The sequence below is a fragment of the Erpetoichthys calabaricus genome, chromosome 15, assembly GCF_900747795.2.
Source record: "Erpetoichthys calabaricus chromosome 15, fErpCal1.3, whole genome shotgun sequence".
Lineage (NCBI taxonomy): Eukaryota > Metazoa > Chordata > Cladistia > Polypteriformes > Polypteridae > Erpetoichthys > Erpetoichthys calabaricus.
The window spans coordinates 32,904,431-32,926,434 of NC_041408.2; the positions used below are offsets into that span (position 1 = coordinate 32,904,431).

The 22,004-nt window shown below is 39.1% G+C and overlaps 1 protein-coding gene across 3 annotated transcripts in view; it reads left to right on the forward strand.

Annotated features, from left to right (window-relative positions):
* The window catches only part of cep68 (centrosomal protein 68), a 63,993-nt gene extending 44,243 nt beyond the window's left edge, over nucleotides 1–19,750 (forward strand). For 2 of the 3 annotated variants that reach the window (XM_028820110.2, XM_028820111.2), the window contains exons 8-9: nucleotides 4,373–4,449; nucleotides 19,307–19,750. The gene's annotated coding sequence lies outside the window, so the exon portion shown is untranslated. The remainder of the gene's footprint in view (nucleotides 1–4,372; nucleotides 4,450–19,306) is intronic. The other variant, XM_028820112.2, reaches the window with a different exon arrangement.
* Nucleotides 19,751–22,004: the final 2,254 nt, after the last annotated feature.

The following is a 22,004-nucleotide window of genomic DNA, read 5'->3' on the forward strand; positions in this document are numbered from 1 at the left end:
ATAATACTAGCAATGTGACATGTTTACTTTCGTGTGGGTATTTGTAAGTGCATCATACACTTTTTGTCAATCATTCTCAAACTTGAGGTGAGCCCCTTTCAAGCAGGACAGAGTGCTCTCAGGGTAAGAAAAGTACAGTATTTGGAAAAATGGACATAATCTGTTTTTATAATTGTTCTTAAATTTCCCTTAAAAAATAATACAGTAATCCCTCACTTATCGCGGGAGATAGGTTCCAAGGCCGACTGCGATAACTGAATTTCCGTGAAGTAGGGACACCATATTTATTTAATTATTTAACGTGTATTTGGACGTTTTTAAACCCTCCCTGTATTGTTTACCACCCACCCTTTACTCTATTAATAACAGGGACAACTGCTAAGCAATATGAAATCGGTAGATAAGTTTACACTTACTGTATAGCGAAGTACACGTATCAGCTTGTAGGCGGTCATGACGTCGTCGACCTTGTTGCAAAGATTCCTAAAGCAGATTCCATCCAGACTACTGCCTTATCACGTCCACTTGCAACTCGTTTTGCGCCCTGGTTAAAGGACACTGCGGCCGTAGATCTTATATGCTTTTCCTCCTTTTTAAATAAAAAGAATCGTGGACTCATTGATGCTGTAATGGTGTCCTGCGGCGGTGTAGCTGTTCCCTTCCTTCAACATATCCAAAACTTTTACCTTTTCTGCAATCATTTGCATCTTCTGTTGGCGCTTGGACACGGCCCCTGAAGCAGTAGCACGTTAATGCTGAATGAGTGAGATGAGACTTCCTGGTTAATGCAGCACTCCGTCGCTGAGCCAATCAGCAGCACACAGGAACTTAACTGCGTGCTCTGATTGGGTAGCTTCTCAGCCATCCGCCAATAGCATCTCTTGTATGAAATCAACTGGGCAAACCAACTGAGGAAGCAAGTACCAGAAGTAAAAAGACCCATTGTCCGCAGAAACCCGCGAAGCAGTGAAAAATCCGCGTTATATATTTAGATATGCTTACATATAAAATCCGCAAAGTCGTGAATCCGCGAAAAGTGAACTGCGAAGTAGCGAGGGATTACTGTAATGAATTTTATTTATATATTTCCCTTACTTAAGGTGCTTAAAATATTTTCTGCGTAGAACAATAAACAAATAAATACAGGATTAAAACAGTATAAAACCAGAGTATAATATTAATTTAATACTAAAGGAAATGCCTGAACAAATCAGATAATTTGTGATATAACACACACACACAGGTTGGCTGTCTGGCTGTCTTTGTGAGACAGGTGCGCACAGGTGCCAGTTGCAGGGAGACGCAATATGTTTTGTACTTCCTGTCATCGTAAGTGTCTGTCCTCCCAGGCGAATGTGGCCATAGGTGCATCAGCTATACGAACATGTTCAGCACCACAATCAGCTGGGGACCGATCAGCTGATGCCGGTACCTCACTTTCGTTTTCAATCTACAACTCCAGATCTTGATTGCAACTGAACTCGCTGTGCCTGTGAAGCATTTGTGCAGCACCGGTTCTGTCATACATGTTATTTGTTGTCATTCCCAGCAATGTAGTCTGGTAATCAGATATCCTCAGGTGATGAGATGAGCAACAGTAGTCATCAAGTTTGACATTCCCCCCTACCACAAGTTGTGTAATGTGAACACTGGCTGTAATCAGCAGAAAAATGGAAAGGAAAATATGAATGCCTCCTCAGCAGTTTAACTGCATTTATGTGGGCTGATGAGAAGCTTTGATAAATGGTGATATTTTCTGGATGAGAATATCAGGAGAATTTCTGAAAGAATATGCACACTACCATACAATGACCTGGAAATCCAATGGTGCCAAGATATCCTCCCCGATATCCAAGTGAATCTAGTGGCACTAACAGTTCTTCTTCAAGTTATTCTAGCAAAAACAATTTGGCAATGTAATTTTGGACATACAAATATCGAACCAAAAAGAACATTGTGTATGATGTAGGTGACAATGTATTGATGTAATTTGTGGCATGACAAGTCCTTTATGTCAGGGGTTACAGTCCAGGAGTCGGAAAGGGTCATGTACATTACAAGAAGCCATGATGTTTGAAGTCACGCTAGGATCTGTTTCCTGGCAACACTATGGCAATCAATCTGGCAAGCCTTCTCCTTGCTGCCTCCTTCTCATGACAGGCAGCAATGTGGCCACACAGCATGGCTTACAGGAAAAGCACAGCTGCCAGTGCCACTGACACAGGAACTGCACAGCACAGGCTTTTGGGTCATTCTCATAGCAGGTAGCGAGTGAGGCACATTGCACAGTAATTCACAGCCAAAGAGCTGGAGCTGCATCATGTCGGTCAGTGGGTCAGTTACTGAGAACAGTCATGACCTAACCGAGACCCATACCTTTGGGCAAGACCAAGAAGGCATGCCTTTTGGAATGTCAAAAAGTTAAACCATACCATTCACAGGCTAACTGTTCTAAGTGGTTGAGCCACACCATGAAGACAATGAGAGCCTCTTATGTCATAAAACACCAACAAAAATGGGATAAATGACTACCTGATGCTGATTTTGCAATTAGCTATATGAAGCAACAAGTGAGACCTCTGTACTTTGTTTACTGATAAGGCAGTTAAGGGGTGCCCTGGAGTGCTTAATATCCTCTCTCACTCAAATACTAAACCAAAAACCACATTTGGCCATTACAGCAACTCAAGAAGCAAGTGCGGCAGAGAATAGTGGTTAACCCAAGACAGATAATGCAGATTCTACATTTGCCTGCAGCTGATTAAATATACCATTGGAGATCTTGTCTGGCTAGTGTCACACCTAACCCCCCAAAGCTTGAATAAAAATAGTTAAATTAATAAAGCAAATAGGACCTTAATCCACGAAGTTCAGTGGGACACAAATTCATTCTCTTACTGTTTTACACTCATATTGGGACAAGGGGTGGTAAGTTTGTAATGATACCACATATTTTGTAAAGTTTCTGATGTCCTTTTCATATGATCTTGTTTGTGTTTGTATTGTGATGAGCTGTATACTTCTGGTATGTGAGTTTAAGACAAGGACATTCTTATTTGTTTAAGATTGCATCTCTCCCAATCAACCTGCTCACATTTATGGGAATTCCTGCCCTAATCAACATTTAAATAGAAACTCTCAACTCTATAGGAGTAGGAAGAAGAATGAAAAGGTTACAATCAGGAAAGAACTTCTCTGGCTATAACATGTGCCCCTACAACTACTAAGGGATTATCCGTTTCAAGACTCAAAAACCAAGTAGGAATTCAAAACACATTGCGATGGCCATCAGCATGGAATTTGTCCTGACAGTGCCCTACTGTGTTCACCTGACCATCTCCCTTATACACAGGACGGATTTGTCCTTCACATATAAAGTGTCAGAACTGTTCCATTGCACTGATGTGTACATGCTTCATCCTCAGGCCATAATTATTTTATTTTGATTATTGCCTTTGTTTCTGTGCTGTCTTGGACCTTTTACAATATTTTCTGTATTTTAATATTCCTTATTAGATTTAAGAACTGTGTATATATTCACACAGTGTTGTGTGTTTGTAGTGCTGCATGTTACTTTTTTACTGTACATATTTGTACTTTGTTCTTCTAATATACACTATAGCCTACCAAAAAGACAACTGATGCACCAAGCCTAAATGTACTTTCAAAAATCTCTTTAGCGTGCGTTCAGCCCCCCCATTCACAACGCGAGCAGCAGAGACGTGAATAATTCTTTATTTATTTGTCACATACATAGTTATACAGGACAACATGCAGTGAAATGCATCTTTTCACAAACCCCTTGGGGTCAGAGCGCAGGGTCAGCCATTGTACAGCACCCCTGGAGCAATTGAAGGTTAAGGACCTTGCTCAAGGGCCCAGCAGAGTAGCATCTGACGGGGATTTGAACCGGCAACCTACGGGATGCCAGCGCAGATCCTTAGCCTCAGAGCCAGAAGTGGCTGGCATGTAGCGCATAGCGCGCCCTGCGGGGTAGAAGGGGGTGGGCAAGCAAAGCAAGCAGGGGGCAAAGCCCCCTAGTATAATGTTAAAAAAATTTCAAACAAAACCAAATTATGACAATATAATTATTTAAGCGAGTGCTTATATGTAGGAGTCCACCACAAAGCGGGTTCAATTATATGGCTGTATAAAATGGAAATTTATTGGAAATGCATTTCTATTGGCTTGTAACATTGAAGCCAGATCTTTGGTCAGAGTTACTTAATAGACTAGTTTTTGTTTTGTTTTTTTGTAGTAATTGCTGTGCTGCTGCCATTTTTCCCACTGAAGACAGAAATGGACTGTTTTTACTAGTTAGAGAGAGAGAGAGAGATAGATAAATTTTATAATGTTCTTTTTATTTTATCAGATACATTTATCCAAAGTGACCTACAAATCACAACCGAATGAAGATATGCCAGGGCAGCCATTCAAGTGTAATCGATGGTACAGTATCAGTTATACTTTAATATGAAAATGATGTTTCAATTAACTTGCAGTTTTTTTTGTTTTGTCAACTTTGTTAATTTTCCACTATCCCTATATTTGGTTGTTGATTCCAATTTTATTTTTCAGTGTATTCTGCTTAAACCTTGTCACTTTTAACATTATATTACACAACTCTGAAGATAATTATGTTATGGCTAATGGTTCATTCATATTGTGAATCATGTTTTGATTCTTGAAGAACATCAAGTGATGATGCATCTCCTGTCATTGTTTTGAATCCATGTGTAGCATAGTGGGTCATGGAGCATTGACATAACTATGGGTACAGCTTTATGGGGTAATGGGTTAATTAATTAGTCAAGGGCAAGTGAGAGATCAGCACAGCTAACCCTAATTAGTGCCACTGTTCTGGCCTTCTTATACCCCATGTATAATTTGACAGACTGCTTAAACTTATTCCCCTTTTCCCCATCAGAGAAGTTTGCTTAACTTGTTTAATGTAGTAATTGTGGAAAAAGTAAAACGGAAAAAGAAAACAATAAGTAATAATCTACAGAATGTAATGGTAATACCTAAAAGAGAAGAATATTACTGGTGCTGACAGTACCTCAAACTGTTAGTGAGCTAACGGCACATGTCAGAATCATACTGAAATTATAACTCTAAATATAAAACTTAAACTACTCTAACACAAGAAATGTTACATCCTACAATAAACACACACATAAAGAATATGAAATACGCTAATGATGCTTTGAGCAACTTGACCAGAAAACCGACGGATGAGGATTGAGTATATAAGCACAACAATGCCACTTCCTACCAGTTACTACTGTCAGTGACAAGTAAAGGGATCATTAACATATTTAATTGAACTACAGTGTAACGGCCGACCCCTTTTACCCAGCCGGCAGCTACACCTCCAAGACCAGTGGCCTGGATAATTTACTGAGAGAAAATCTAACTATCAAGCCGTACTTCTTACCAATTAAACTTTTCCCCCCACAATCGACGGTGAAAAATATGAGCACAAAAACAGGATGTAAAATTAAACAGATTATATGTATTAAGTAAAACAAGACATGCAAAAAATAGAAATAAATATATAAATATAAATATACCTCCACCCCAGCAATAACAAAACACCACCAAATATATATAAATATATACAACAAAAACCCTCCCTTGTCCCTGTAACAAATAAACACACAACACGAAAACAACAATGAATGATAAACTGAAAATGAATGAGAACGTGAGTCCGGTAATAATGAAACTGTCCTGAAAGCGGATGACTGAATTAGTGATATTGAGTTGTTTGAATCTCCCCGGAAAAAATGGAACAGCCTCACCGTGAATCCTCGTGTGTATGGTGGATGATTAAGTCCTACCCCGGGGTCTTTCGTGGTGAGGTCCTTGAAATAAATCCGGCAGATGGAAAAACAAACTGGAGTGGCAAGCACGATGTGGACAATAACTGGTACCGTAGGTTCGTGGTCGTGAATGAAAAATCTCCTTCTCTCCTCTCTCTCTTCCTTCTCCTCCTGCTGGCTTATATAGTCCTGTGACGGCTGTGATTGAATGATTGTAAACAGGTGTTTTCCAGGTTTGTGGCTGTGGTCTCCTTCCATCATCCATCCCCTTTTTACGGGGACGGCATAAACTGATGCACAAACAGTAAACGGGACAATGAAACGAGACGCACTCAGTACTGACATTTAATACTATGTGGCCCCGCTACAACAGTACCATGTAAGACTAATAGATAGCAAGTTTTTTAAACACAGAACTTAATTAAAAACACGGAGTCCATGGGTCATACAGCACAGTGCTAACACTCAACGTATAAAAGCCTAAGTCCAAGGAGAGGTCAAAACGAAGGTTGGAATTGATAGATGAGAATAAGAGAATCGTCAGAATAAACCAAAGAGAGAGAGAGAGTGTGGACTGGTCAGTGAATCTCTGAGGAGTGAGTAAGGAGTAGTGTTCTGGGAGAAGTCAGCGCAAACCTGCTGAGATAGGAGCAGAGGAGATCAAGGGCTCTGGAGATCTCGCTGTGGACATTGATGGGTACCAGCCAAGGTGACCGAGAGGGAGTCATAAAGACTATGTTCATTACCGTCTTGCATATGTTGAACAGACTTAAAGTGAGAACAGGGGAGTTGAGAGTGGGTCATTGAATGGCAAAACTTAAAGATGGCTGACTCTGAATTTAACTCTTAGTTTTATCTATTTATTGTATTTTGATTGTTTTTATTACTGCAATATTTTAAGGGTTTATTTATGGAAGATTATTTATTGAAGAAACTTTACAGCACAATTGACACAATTGGTTCAATAGGCACTATTTCCACTTTTGTAGCTTAAACTTGTTGTCTCCCCACTTGCACTAGTCATTCTCGGTACATGAGCTACTAGATGTCCCAACAGAGGGTGGTGCTAATGGCATGGGCACTAGGACGTCACACCATGAAATTAATTCTATTCATTAAACTCCTTTATGTATGTTTTGTTTACCAGCTTATAAATGAAGAGGATAAGGAAGGGTACATTTTTTTTAACAGGTTCACATGGGGTAATGACTTGCTGTATCCTGCAAAAGTATTAATTTTCACTTGCTTTTTTGCCAACTAAGATTTGTCAGTTGATAAGAGGTTCATATCTGCATATGTACATAAATAGCAGGTCTTCCTGCCTAGGCTTAATTCAGACATTATGCAGATGACATCACCATGGTAAATGCCAAGTCCAGGCAAAAGGACATGGCATGGTCTGAAAGTACACACAGGGATTTGAATTAGTGGTTTTGCTGGTTTTGCCGCAGCAGGAAACAAAAAAACATATACCGTATATACTCATATATAACTCGTCTTGAAACCTGAAAAATCAATCATAAAATCAGACACTGATTTATACGCCCGTTCAAAAATGTGACACTTACATTTTTTTACATCTTCTTGCCTCCTCCAGTCTCGCATCAGTTTCTCAGATGCATCGAATTTTGTAGCAGCAGAGCAGTTACCAATTTCTTTCGATATTTCAATGATGTTTAATTTAAAACCAGCTTCATATTTTCTTCTGATCGATAAAGGTGTATGAGGGTGTGAGATACAAAAAACACAAATCAGTGCAAACATTGCTTCTGGATAGTTTAGGTATTAGCGTGTGGTGACGTAGGCATAATAGAAAGAGAGAGAGAGGTTAGGAGCGCGCGCTGATACAGCGCATTGCTGCACCCACATAGAAGAAAAAGGCAGTGAGCTCCGTGATTACTCTCTCAGGTGGGTGTTAGCATATCATAATCTCTTGGACCAATAGCGTGACTTTTCAGCGTTCGACTTATACAGCTGACACTATAAAATACCAGAAATTATACAATAAAATCAAGTCCTGACTTATCTGCGAGAGAACGTATTCACGAGTATATATGGTAATACTCATTTATATTTGTGAGAGAAGAAATAGATACATTTAGCCTAAAATCCAAGTATCTGTTTATTCCAGTTTTATGGTCCAGGAGGGTTGTCGTCGTCAAAGAGTAAAAAGCACTAGATGAAAGGGCACTACATTGCAGGTCACACAATTGGCCAGAGTGCTTTAATAAGTGATGCATGCCATTGATTATTCAGTGTTAAATGTAGAACTTTGGTTTATCAATAGTGCTAAACCACCCGCACTGCTGTTGTATTATAGAGATTAACCAAAGGAAGTGATGTGACCACAGATAGTTCAAGTAAATGTTTGAAAGATTAACAGGCCAGTTCTTTAATATTTGGTCGACTGGGCTTTTGGGAATATAAATCATGAACTGTGTTCTTAGAGTTCTATTTTTGCTACAGAATGTTTTCTATTAATTAGTGTGCAGGGTAAATGAAACTTGCCATGCTGGTATTTGTGTGTTTTGACTCAACTAATAAATGTATTTTTAGTGTTCGTCGCATATAAATTTCCCATACCAGTAGCACGATATTTGAACAGAGTTGAGGTGGTCAATGCACTTACTTGCCAGTGTGTTTTGAGTAGGTTGTCTACTGAGTATAGCTGTGGGAAAGCCTGGATGGATTTTTATGCATTCAGAAGTCTAAAAGAAACTGTTATATGTATGCAGTATGACAGTGTGCAATAGCCTATGCAAAATACAGCATTCAAAAGATAATATCAGCATGTTAGGGACTAATCTACAAATGGTACATATTACTACCATTAGCTCCCCAAATATTACCTTCACCTTGGTATCAAGCCTGTGAAAATCCAAAACATTAGTCAAATGACATAAACCTTCATTGGAGATCCTCAATGATACTGAGAAGATTTGAAGACATTAATTTTAGAAATCTTTCACTTTACAGATACAATTACAAGGCAGCATACAGCACAAACCTGGTGTCCCATAGACTCCCAGCTTCTTCCCCAATCATTCTGGAGTACATGGCCATAAAAATTCTACAAATAACCAAAATCTATTGTAGGAAGGATTGACAAACACTTATAACCATTGTGTGTTTTTATAAGAGTGAAGAACTGATAATCTGTGCCATCACTGGTCAGAATCCATGGTAATGCTCCTGACTGTTGGCCTAAGTCCCTCCCTTTGATGCTGAAGAGTGGCACCATGTGCTGAGTGTGAAGAAAATTGCAGAAGTCACCAGCTCCACCATCTGCTGTGCAGCAAGCATATGCAGCGCATCAACCTCCTGATGCTCGCCTTGATCTTGAAAGGACCAGGTCCACATGTATAATGCCTTGTGTACAATTCACACTAAAACATGGCGTATGGACAAATCTAGAAATGTGAGGTTGCACAAAAAATGTAGGTGAATAAAACTGTGCATAAAGTTCTACACACTCTCCCTTTATAAATCCCATTCAGCATGAACTTTAATGCATATGCATAAGCCTACAGCCCCACACCAACTCCTTCCAGAATTTCATCTACTTGAATATGCAAATCAATATAAATAGCCCTTTCCGTTTAGTGTTTTGTTAAAGGACAATGGCAAAAGCATGTGTAAAAAAGAAGAATTTCAGCAAATGCATATGGAGGTCCTGCTCAGTGAAGTGGAGGCAAAGGAAAAACACACTATTTGGTGGCTTAAGCACTAGTATAAGTAACAAAAGGAAACTGATGAAGTAGCACAGTGTGGGGGAGGCACTCAAAATTTCAAGTTTAGTAAGATGCACAGTGACCAAAAGTAAGAAAGAAAACAAAAAAAGGTCATATATCAAAGTCAACGTGAAAAGATGTGTTGCAGCCCATTGTCTGAGTGTCAACACCACTGGAGGAGGTAGTGGAATTCTGGGGCTCACGTCGTTTGAGCAATGAGCTGCTGCAATTATTGGCGAGACACGTCTAACCGTCATTTTACCAGTGGGTGAGGGAGAGTGAATTTTTTTTTTTCGCTTACCATTATCCATACTCGTGAAAATAATGTGCATGTTTAATAAGACAAACAAGCAGGCAGCAGATGCGTTATTGCTGTTTATTCTGTTTCAGACAATATAACAAAAGGTGACCCCCATGCCAGCAATACATGGTGCTCCTTTCCTGAGCCCATCTTCGGGCACTGGCTATGCACGCACCCCTCCCTGCCTTGGAAACCGCTGAACGACCACCTGGCCATGTGCTGACGGATGCTGTTCTAGAGTCACAAAATGCAGTAGTGGATGCAATAAGAGATGTGGAAGAAGGAATTAAGGAATATAAATGGTGTACTATATGATATTGACCACAAATTAAATGAATTGGTTTAAAAAAATAAACGCTTCATCTGATTACCTGTTTTTACATTCTGCTAATTACATTCAAAAGAAGATGTAATACTGTCTGATTTGGCTGATCATTTGGTAGGTGAGATGTTGTGTGCTACATGATTGCACCATGTGACACTCTCTCTGTGGAGCAGCACTCCACCAGTCTTATCCAGGCAGCGACAACAGACTTAAGTTGTAGTATGTTCCACCACCATGCAAGCCTGAGAGTGCAGGTTATTAGAACGGTGTTGTTGTTCAATAAGTGGGTTGGCAAGCAAGGTCAGAAGCCATGATTACACCATACAGATAACTTTTATAATTTTGACCAAAGGGGTAATATTAAATATCTTATCTTACCAAGATGCCAGCCATCACATACAACACCATTTTCAAGTTTGTTCCCCACACTACTCTTTCTCAGAATTAATGAATCATAACTTGAGCCAGGCCATCCCACCACAACATTAATGAGACGCATTTTCGCATCACAAATAATTTGTCTATTAATAGAGTGCAAAATGCTTTCTAGTTAAATTAGCAAATTCATTCTCTGAAGGCACCTTTATAGCAATGTGGATGCAGTTGACTGCTTCTATTACATTCGGAAAATGTTGCTGCAAAATGCCAAGACTGCCCGAGACATGAAATTTTACAGCCCACTGTCACTTTCTGTCGGTCTACAAGAAAGAGAGAGCCTGTTGCAGGTTTCCCAAGACCCACCAAAAGTGTAGGCAGGGCATTAAGTATTTTTAACATCAAATTATTATCTTGGGTAGCATTTTTGATTGAAAAATGTTTGTTATGCTGAAATTTACACTTCGTTAACATGAAATCTGTTTAACATGATTTTGTGTGAACATTCGTCCTGGCCAACAAAAAGTATTTATTATTCTGAAAATTTCGTTACTTCCATGTTCACTATAAAAAGATTTGACCTTTATGAACACACACACATGCAAACAATTTGTAACTATGTACATATAAATCTTTACTTTCAAAATTATTTTTCAGTGCTATCCTTGAAAAAGTTTTCTTTTCACTACTATGCACAGAGAAATGTTATATTTTGTACGCTAGATTGGGTGTTTTGGGGTACAATTCACCCATCTTCTTCTATCTTCTGTTGCAGTTTCCCCACAAAGGTTTATTATGTTTTTGTTTATTTATGTTTTTCATTGTTACTGCTTTTTTCTTGCATTTTATGTCAAGAATAAAGTAAGTACATACGTTTTCATACCAGGTTCTTCCAGTTCTGGGTTACAGAAGTTGAAACAATGCCTTTCCTGGCAGCCCTGGGCATAGTGCAGGAAACAGGCAGCCCTGAACACAGAGCTAATCATCCAGACACAGGATCCGAAATCAATGTTTCAAAGCCACTTTTGAGTCGCAGTTGGCAGTCAATGCATTACAAGGACGTGAGACTTGTTCATAGTATAATCTGCCCTGCCACGGCCACCAACACTGCCACTGAAAGGATATAGAGCTGTTGGAGTTTTTTTTTAATCCTGTTTCCAGTTGCACTTGCTTAATGATACTGCCCAAAACCTCCCAATGGCAGCACTTCAGTTTTATTTCACAATTGTAATCACACTCATTTCTACCTTAAAACTGAAAGAGCAATGCTTAGTTAAACTAACACTGGGAAAACGTGCAATAGAAGGTGCCTATGTATGGTAATTGAACCCATGACACTTCAGCTGTAAAACTGCATGCCGGAACACTTCAAAGTTATATTAAAATCTGCACTTACAAGTCAAGTGTAGCATCAAGTCCTTCACCGAATGTGTCGTTCTCAGTAGAGTCATTACTGTGATCAGTTAAGCTTTTGCGTAGTGATGCATAAAGATGAGCTGTCTCAGACACCATTTATCTCCTGTGTTTTTGCACAGCTGTGACATGTAATATGAGTGACCAGTCATACTATACTTCACTAGAATGGACTGAAACTCTGCTATGAAATGGCAATGAGCCTCTCACTGTATGTGGCTTGAAGTAGGTGAGTTCTTTGATAAAAACAGATTCATTCAGATGTGTTGCACTGCTTGGTTTGGGGTGTACATTTGCAAATCACATATTTTAATAATGAAAGAGAGCAGACAACATGGATAATTATGATTTATCTGAAAGAAGTCAGCCTTGGATGTATAAAAATACCATTGATGCTTTTGATTGATTTGTGGGTTTATTGGAATGTACACAAACAACTTTGAAATATGGCTGTGCCTAAGTGGTTAAAGACTCTGACTCCAGCGGTAGTTTTATTTATCAAGAAACATTCAGACCTCCAGTCCTCAAATAAAGGGGGTTCATATAGAGCAAGCAGAACATTTACGTTTCAGCAAGACAATGTTTCCACCATGGAAAAATGAGCTTTTGTGTCTGCCTTCTGCCCATTTGATCTATCATAAGCACCTTATGTGATGTGCTTGATTGTGTGCAGATGTTGCTGCTGTTCATTTTACTTTTTCCTGTTACAGTGGTGTTTGTCACATACGATGATCAACAAACACAATATTTACACTTGAATATTAATTATAAACACGTACCGTGGCCTGGGGGATTAATCATCATCAGGTCATATTTTTTGATCAAGATCAGAGTTCTACCCCCAGTAGCTACACGTGAACCCCCTTTTACATCCATTTCTCTGTTTTCTCGCATTCTCTATCCTGCACTTGACCAGCTTCTTTTCTTCTCTTTCCTCTTATGGAATTCCTTGTCGTGTCACTGGCCTTTGTAATTTGCTTGACACGCAGCAGATGTCTCTGGTCTTCCTTTTCTTTCCGCCATGTCACTTTGCCATAAGAAACCCATGAGCACAAGCCAGTCTGACAAGATTGCTGTGACCTCACATTTTTTTGCAATGCCAGTATGATGCATTGGATCATAAGCTTTTATTCAAGATCAAGGTTCTAGCTCCAGTAGTTCACGATTCATTGCATAATAGACAGACTAACCTTAGCATTTTATTTATTTGTATATACAAATAATATACAGTATACACACACACTCACACACAGTATAAATATTGGAATTGTAAATCTGGCCATATTTTATGATTTCAGGTTACAATGTTGAGTCTGGGCACTGAGTTCTTTAAGATTTGGGCAATTAAACAGCCATTTATGGCTTGATTTCTCAAAAGGAGTATTTTAAAATGAAAGAAAGTCAAAGCAGTGATTTGAAAACATATGACAGCTCTATTTATGAACAATTTATTAAGGAAGATATATTGCTGGGTTGCAATTATGTTAATCAGTTTCAAACTGTTTTCTTTTCCTGTCTGTTTTAACAAATCGGTGTCTTATTGTGTATTCATTATTTTATACTGTACCTCCACTCCGTAAAGAACGCTATACAAAAATAAACTGAATTGAATTGAATCCATGCTTCCATTTTTTTAAATAACTGTAGTTAAATAATCAATGTTAACAGCCAGCCAAAATCGACATAATTGCCAGGCCTGCTTGATTCAAATGGATAAATTAGATTTTTGAATATTCTGCATATTAAGATTTTCAGTGTATGCCTTGGATAGTGTAGGAAGATGGCAGTTTACGGCTCAGTCAAGGCCTCTTTACACCTGAAATTAATGCTTATTTTCTGTCCAAATTGTATCTGAGAAATTTTTTTATGAGATTTTATTTACCTGACATTAAAATGTGTCTTTGGTGTCAAATAGAGATCCAGTGCTGCCTTCCCCATGCAAAATTCAAATCATCTCCTGCTTTTGTGGCTGTTCTGACCACCTCCAGATGTGTTCCGAGTTATTTGATCACAAGTGCATTCACACTGTTTTTTTAAGTGTATCCAGTGTAGGATAAAGAAGAGATTTACAGTGCATCCGGAAAGTATTCACAGCGCATCACTTTTTCCACATTTTGTTATGTTACAGCCTTATTCCAGAATGGATTAAATTCATTTTTTTCCTCAGAATTCTACACACAACACCCCATAATGACAATGTAAAAAAAGTTTACTTGAGGTTTTTGCAAATTTATTAAAAATAAAAAAATTGAGAAAGCACATGTACATAAGTATCCACAGCCTTTGCCATGAAGCTCAAAATTGAGCTCAGGTGCATCCTGTTTCCCATGATCATCCTTGAGATGTTTCTGCAGCTTAATTGCAGTCCACCTGTGGTAAATTCAGTTGATTGGACATGATTTGGAAAGGCACACACCTGTCTATATAAGGTCCCACAGTTGACAGTTCATGTCAGAGCACAAACCAGGCATGAAGTCAAAGGAATTGTCTGTAGACCTCCGAAACAGGATTTGTCTCGAGGCACAAATCTGGGGAAGGTTACAGAAAAAATTCTGCTGCTTGGAGGCCACTGTGCTCATTGGGACCTTCAATCATCCGTAAATGGAAGAAGTTCGAAACCACCAGGACTCTTCCTAGAGCTGGCCGGCCATCTAAACTGAGCGATTGGGGGAGAAGGGCCTTAGTCAGGGAGGTGACCAAGAACTCGATGGTCACTCTGTCAGAGGTCCTCTGTGGAGAGAGGAGAACCTTCCAGAAGGACAACCATCTCTGCAGCAATCAACCAATCAGGCCTGTATGGTAGAGTGGCCAGACGGAAGCCACTCCTTAGTAAAAGGCACATGGCAGCCCACCTGGACTTTGCCAAAAGGCACTTCAAGGACTCTCAGACTATGAGAAAGAAAATTCTCTGGTCTGATGAGACAAAGATTGAACTCTTTGGTGTGAATGCCAGGCGTCACGTTTGGAGGAAACCAGGCACCGCTCATCACCAGGCCAATACCATCCCTACAGTGAAGTGTGGTGGTGGCAGCATCACGCTGTGGGGATGTTTTTCAGCGGCAGGGACTGGGAGACTAGTCAGGATAAAGGGAAAGATGACTGCAGCAATGTACAGAGACATCCTGGATGAAAACCTGCTCCAGAGCGCTCTTGACCTCAGACTGGGGCGACGGTTCATCTTTCAGCAGGACACCAACCCTAAGCATACAGCCAAGATATCAAAGGAGTGGCTTCAGGACAACTCTGTGAATGTCCTTGAGTGGCCCAGCCAGAGCCCAGACTTGAATCCGATTGAACATCTCTGGAGAGATCTTAAAATGGCTGTGCACCGATGCTTCCCATCCAACCTGATGGAGCTTGAGAGGTGCTGCAAAGAGGAATGGGCGAAACTGGCCAAGGATAGGTGTGCCAAGCTTGTGGCATCATATTCAAAAAGATTTGAGGCTGTAATTGCTGCCAAAGGTGCATTGAAAGGCTGTGAATACTTATGTACATGGGATTTCTCAGTTTTTTTATTTTTAATAAATTTGCAAAAACCTCAAGTAACCTTTTTTCATGTTGTCATTATGGGTTGTTGTGTGTAGAATTCTGACGAAATAAATGAATTTAATCCGTTTTGGAATAAGGCTGTAACATAACAATGTGGAAAAAGTGATGCGCTGTGAATACTTTCCAGATGCACTGTAACTTGTAGATTATTTGTCAGTCATGCCTTTGGCTGTTCTGATAATTACTTTACCTTTTTCTGTAGGATGAGATCTCCAGCCATTAACTGGGTAACTGAAGCACACTCACTTTAACACTAGAATTCCTGAAGCCTACAAAAAAACTTAATCCCGGCCCACCTTAAATTCCTTTGCACCTCTCCATCAGTGTCTTTTGTTTTGTAAATATGTCGATCAACACAAGCAGCAAGCAGCCTGCTGTCCCATCCCCTGCCTTGAGGGAGTTCAGCTCGAGGGCAAAAAGTTCTCCCAGCTCAATCCAAGGCTCCTTATCTGCCTGTGAGGTTCCTGGAGTTGTATAGGGTAAATAATACAGTATATCGTTGTTTGGAATAGAGGCATTTCATGTGTGTTCCATGTCTACAAAGATCTGGGTAAGTGTAGGATGAAAGGAAATGCAAGAAATGCTGAACACATACCTAAAGCAGAAGCTTTTTCCATGTTATATTAATAATGACATGAAGTGTATAATGTGTGAAGATTTTAGTCCAAATAACAAATAAACGTGCGCTTTTATTCAAGAATATAACCAAAGTAAAAAAAGCATTCAATTTACATGTGGCTGTCAATGAGTTACAAACCCAAGCTCAAATGTCAATCGACAGGGAATCTACACGTATTCTTGAATGCTGCAGAAGTAAGAATTACTGCCTTATAATCTGAAGGTCCCGGATTCCAGACCGAGCACTCCGCATTTTGATTAGTGAGCTGCTATTATTATTATTACTATAACTAGGGGGGCTCTGGCCCCTGCTCGCTTCACTCGCCAACCCCCATGTGGGCCCTACATGCTAGTCATTTCCTGGATCTGCCGCTTGCGATGAATCGTGCTGTGCTTTTGGATAAACACGAATATCAAATCTGTCTTTGATATCTCCGTCTTTTGAAACTATTATCGCTGACAATTTGTCACATGTTGGTTTATTATATATGTGATTGTGATCTTTCAGATTCATATAGAAATCCAAGAAAACTTCTTTGTCCGTGTTTTTCAGATAAATTTCATATAAAGTGCAATACTTTTGGACGTATGGATTTGTATCCATTATTGGCTGTAGAATTTCTAATACGTCAGATCGTTAAACTCTTTCGATTCTATGTTGCATCGTTTCTCCATGGTCATAAATATAAATCTGACCAAATTGTGGTTTCTTTGAAATTAAACTTGTAGTAGCTCTGTCATATCACCCATGTCCATATATTCAATCTCTTTTCGCTGTTTTGTTATTTTACAGAATAATAATTTCCGTTTGTTAGCGCTAATGCAATCTTTACTATCAGTTTTTTGAGACTTTGAACTTTAGTACTTTCATAATCTCTAACCTGCTCTGCATGTGTATCGCACCATCATTTTTTAACCTCTTTACGACATTCTACTTTGTCTTCCACTCTTTGCCTTTCCTTCTTCTACTGTTTGTCTTTTATTTCCGCCACCCCTTGAACCTGTTAGGCTTTCAGTTCATCTCTTGGCACAAAGTCTCTTTTCGCAGGACATGAAATTATCTCTCTGAAAATGTCTCGTCTCTCTGAAAAAGTCTCATCTCGTCCCAAGATTGTTTTTATATACCCTAAGTTCTTGTCTATAAGCCGGACTCATGTATTAGCCGGAGACCAAAAATCATACGAATTTTTAAAATAAAATCGTATCATAGATAAGCCGGACTCATGGATAAGCCGAACGTACTATAACCTATAACTAATAGAAGGGAGGGAGGTCAGTGGTCTCACTCGCGCCCATTTAATTTCTTTAAGGGGGGAGAGAGTGTGAGATATTGCCGTCTCTCTCACTCCCCGCATGGCGCGGTTGGAGCGGCCAGAGCGCGTTCTTTCTGCTCTGGGTGTCGCCGAGTCAACACGAGCGCGTAGCGGTCATTTAAATTGTGATTTTATATGTAAGCATATTTAAATATATATCGCGGATTTCTGCGGACAATGGGTCTTTTAATTTCTGGTACATGCTTCCTCAGTTGGTTTGCCCAGTTGATTTCATACAAGGGACGCTATTGGCAGATGGCTGAGAAGCTACCCGGCTTACTGTTCTCTCTCTCTTGCGCTGACTATCTGTGATCCTGACGTATGGGGATTGAGCAGGGGGGCTGTTTGCACACCTAGACGATACAGACGCTCGTCTAAAAATGCTGAAAGATTATCTTCACGTTGCTATCTTTTGTAAAGCTGATTCCTGAAAAGACATGCTGCACAGTGCTTCGCATACTTAAAAGCTCGAAGGGCACGTATTGATTTTTGACTGAAAAACAAACTCTCCCTCTCTCTCTCTTTGTCTGCTCCTGACGGAGGGGGTGTGAGCTGCCGCCTTCAACAGCTTTGTGCCGCGGTGCTTCGCATACTTAAAAGCCAAACAGACATATTGATTTGTTTGCTTCACTCCTTTGAAGAGGAAGATATGTTTGCATTCTTTTAATTGTGAGACAGAACTGTCATCTCTGTCTTGTCATGGAGCACAGTTTAAACTTTTGAAAAAGAGACAAATGTTTGTTTGCAGTGTTTGAATAACGTTCCTGTCTCTCTACAACCTCCTGTGTTTCTGCGCAAATCTGTGACCCAAGCATGACAATATAAAAATAACCATATAAACATATGGTTTCTACTTCGCGGATATTCTTATTTCGCGGGTGGCTCTGGAACGCAACCCCCGCGATGGATGTATAAGCCGGACTTATGTATAAGCCGATATTCTATTTTTTCATTTTCACAACTTTTTTCCTTAGATAAGCCGCGGCTTATTGACAAGAACTTAGGGTAATAGAGAGATATAATAAAAACATACACTTGATTTGAGTCTGTAACACCCGGTATAAATTTTGGCTACTTGTAAAAGTTACAGCTTGTTTTTTTTTTATTATTATTATTCAGTTTTTTTCTTTCTCTCCGTGACGTTCACATGGTACAACAAACTTGCCTGTCCCTTTCTGAGTTGATGGAATTTGTCTTCATTCTTTTCACAAGAGCTGCACTGTGGTTGATGCATGCTCAGAACTATTTGTTGTGCCTTTGTCCACTCTGATACCTGTCACAGGACATCATATCTTTGATTGCCGGTACAGCAAATAGTTCTGAGCAGATATCAGCCACAGCACTGCTCTTGTGAACAGAATGGAGATAAATGCCAAGGAAATACATACAGTATTTCAAATCATTTGCCATTGGTCACTATTGGGTGCAGCTCTATTAGAATCTTTGTTATTTATTTTCAATATGAAACATTGAGATTTAAATTTTTTCTTGGCCACCATTACAAACTACTTGTGGTAAGTAACATATAATAAATATTATTTGTGGGTTGAGTATAGCATTGCATGGTGTGTTTCAGTGTCTGTTCTTTTTCTTTACATTTTTTCCTGTTAAATTCTTCCTGTGTAATGTTGACCCCATGCTTGGACATACATCACTGTTCTATTGTTGTTCTACACTTTTGTATTCAAGACTACTGCTGTAACTTACCATAAAACATTTGTCCAACACTGCAATTTATTATGTACAACAAATCTCCCCCTAAAATGTTTTAATAACTACTTGGGTTCTATAGATCTGAATAAATGTGTGCATTTAGTGACTGAAACTAACACTGTTTTTTTTTATTTTTATTGTAGGTGGACTTGGGACTTTGACTTGAGTCATCATTTCCACAATATGGCATCAGCTGCCTGTGACATTTTGGATTTGCAGAATTGGTACCCTGTGGCCATGTGGTGGTCTGCAGTTCTGTCTATTGCTTATGTATTTATGTTTTAAAATTTCAAATATGCTGGCCTTTGTTAAGTTCTAAGGGAAACAAGTTTCTGTTCTCCTTTTTTAAATTGTATTTTTGATAATACTATATAATGGGACAATTTAAAGGGTTTTAATAGGAGAAAACTGAATTGCTTGTAAGACAGCCTTCCATTTCTATTATTTTTTGAAGAGGATTGTGGCTTTGTGTTAGTTATTGATGTCTGCCTCACTTGTACACATAACCTTCTTTTGTTAAATAGCACAAATAATAAAACAACAGTGGTGCAGAGGAAGTGCGGCCGCCTCACAGTAAGGAGACCAGGCTTCATGTCCTGGGTCCTGCCTTTGTGGAGTTTGCTTTTTCTCCCTGTGTCCGTGTGTGCTTCATTTGGGTGCTCCCACAGTACAAAGACTTGTAGGTTACTTGGATTGATGTCGCTCGATTGGCCTGTGTGTGTGTGTGTGTTTCCACCCTGCAATGTATTGTCATACTGCCCAGGGATTGATCCTACCTTATGCCCAGTGCTTGCTGGGATAGGCTTCAACCTCAGGCTCCAAGCTCAGGATTAAGCGTACTTTGAAAATATTATATACAGTATGTTTAAAAAGAGCAGAATTTAAAATACTATACGGTAATTCTAGAAATCAAAGGGATTTGTCTAAAAAGAAAAAAAAACAACTTTTTATTTAACACTGTGGCACATGCTGAGTGACGCACATTGCTTTCCTAGCATTATGTTTAATTTAAAAAGCACCATTGGCTTTTGGAGCCACACTTTCAAATGCATCTTTGCACTTGCATTTCCCAGTGGATCAGAGGATTTTTAACTCCTTTGTGGTTCCTGTAGTTTTTCAAGCTGCACACTTAACATGCACTTCTTGGAACTCTCTGCCAAGTTTGCAGTTTGATTGGAACTGTCACAGCACTTCAGATTTGGACGTGTCAATTCATTGGTTGGTAACCTTCAAAAAGCTCAACTGTTGTATGTAAAGTCGTTTAATATGATCATGTATTTGGATTTAGCTGTGAGGCATCTTGGACTAAATCTACATTGTTGGAGTAATTAAACAATTCATCACTTTAGTTTTTACTTAATTTTAAAGAGCTCATCAGATCAAAGGTATGAATTTCTGTCTTGGATAGCAAGAGAGCTGCCACTTTCAATAACAGGGTTGTTGGTGGCATTAAGATGATGTCACACCTGCCCAGTTGTGCCACTGACTTACATTTAAAGGCATTAACATTCGAAATGGGACAGGCGGCACATACTACTAAAGGTTCCTAAACATTTTTTAGGTACTAAATTTTTTTTTTTTTATTAAAAAACATTAAAATATTAAATATTAAAATTTATTTAATTAAGTTACATTTTATATTTCATTTAAATTAATAAAAATTTAATTAAAATGTATTCATTAGTTAGTTAATTAATTTATTAATTAAAATTTTAATTACATTTAAAAATTAATTTAATTAAATTAAATATTAAAATATTTTAAAAATGATACATATTTTTTAGGTACCCAATGTTCCCCTGAGTAAAATCATCAGCATTTGCATTTGGTCTTATTCTTCTGTGGAACACGACACTGCTGCCGCGTACCTTTATCCAGCTTTCCAGCAGGGCTTGTTTATTACCCATCTTCACTCTTCTGACTACAGATTCCAAATGCAGCGCTGGGTCAGGTAAGCTTCCACCAGTCAGAGATCGGTAGTCACTGGATGCATTTACTGGGAGGTGTCAAAATCTACTATGTAATGCATCTCGGGCTGCCCATCATGGCTGGAAAATTCATCTCCAATCTTTCAAATGGAGTAAAGACCCCAATTTGATGTCTAACAACTCTTCAGTGGACTGCATTAGTCATTTCATTTGTGAATCAGAATGTTTTGTATTTTTTCTGTCATTTTCCTCTGAGACACCCTTTTCACTCAACTCTGACCTGGATTTCCTGTTCCCAGATGGGGGTTTAAAGGCAGCTGTGTGACAGAACATGTGAGTTTGGATCAAAGGCCCTAAAGCAGAGGCATGAATGTATTCTGGTGGTTATCACTGTTACCACTCCACCAGGTTTTAAAGGACATCTGCCCTAACAGACACCATCACTGGGCAGCAGCAGCAGCCCATTACTTTGATGTTTTGTTCATTTCTCCATTTATGATCAAATTATACTGAGTTAGAAAGTCCTATCCATGTTCCTCAGTCACATAGTATTCAGGACCTGCCATTATACATAAGATGTCTTGTATGAAATGGTCAGTAGCATTCTGGTGAATTTTCAAGGTTCCAGCCATTAACACCCCTTATTCCTTTAATAATGTTGAACAAGAATTGCGTAATGAAAGTTAATTCTGCTACAGTTGAGCATTTTGTTAACCCTTAAAGAGAATCTGAAACAAAATCTTTTCAAGGGAAATGTCCAAAGATCTGATGAATGAATACTGTAGTTTAAGATTTATAGAACCTGCAAGGCTCCACAGTCTGTGAAATCTGAAAAAATGGATACTTCCTGCATCTCAGCAAGGCAATCCATATCATGTGTTCCTGCTCATGTGCAGCTTTATATTTATAATGC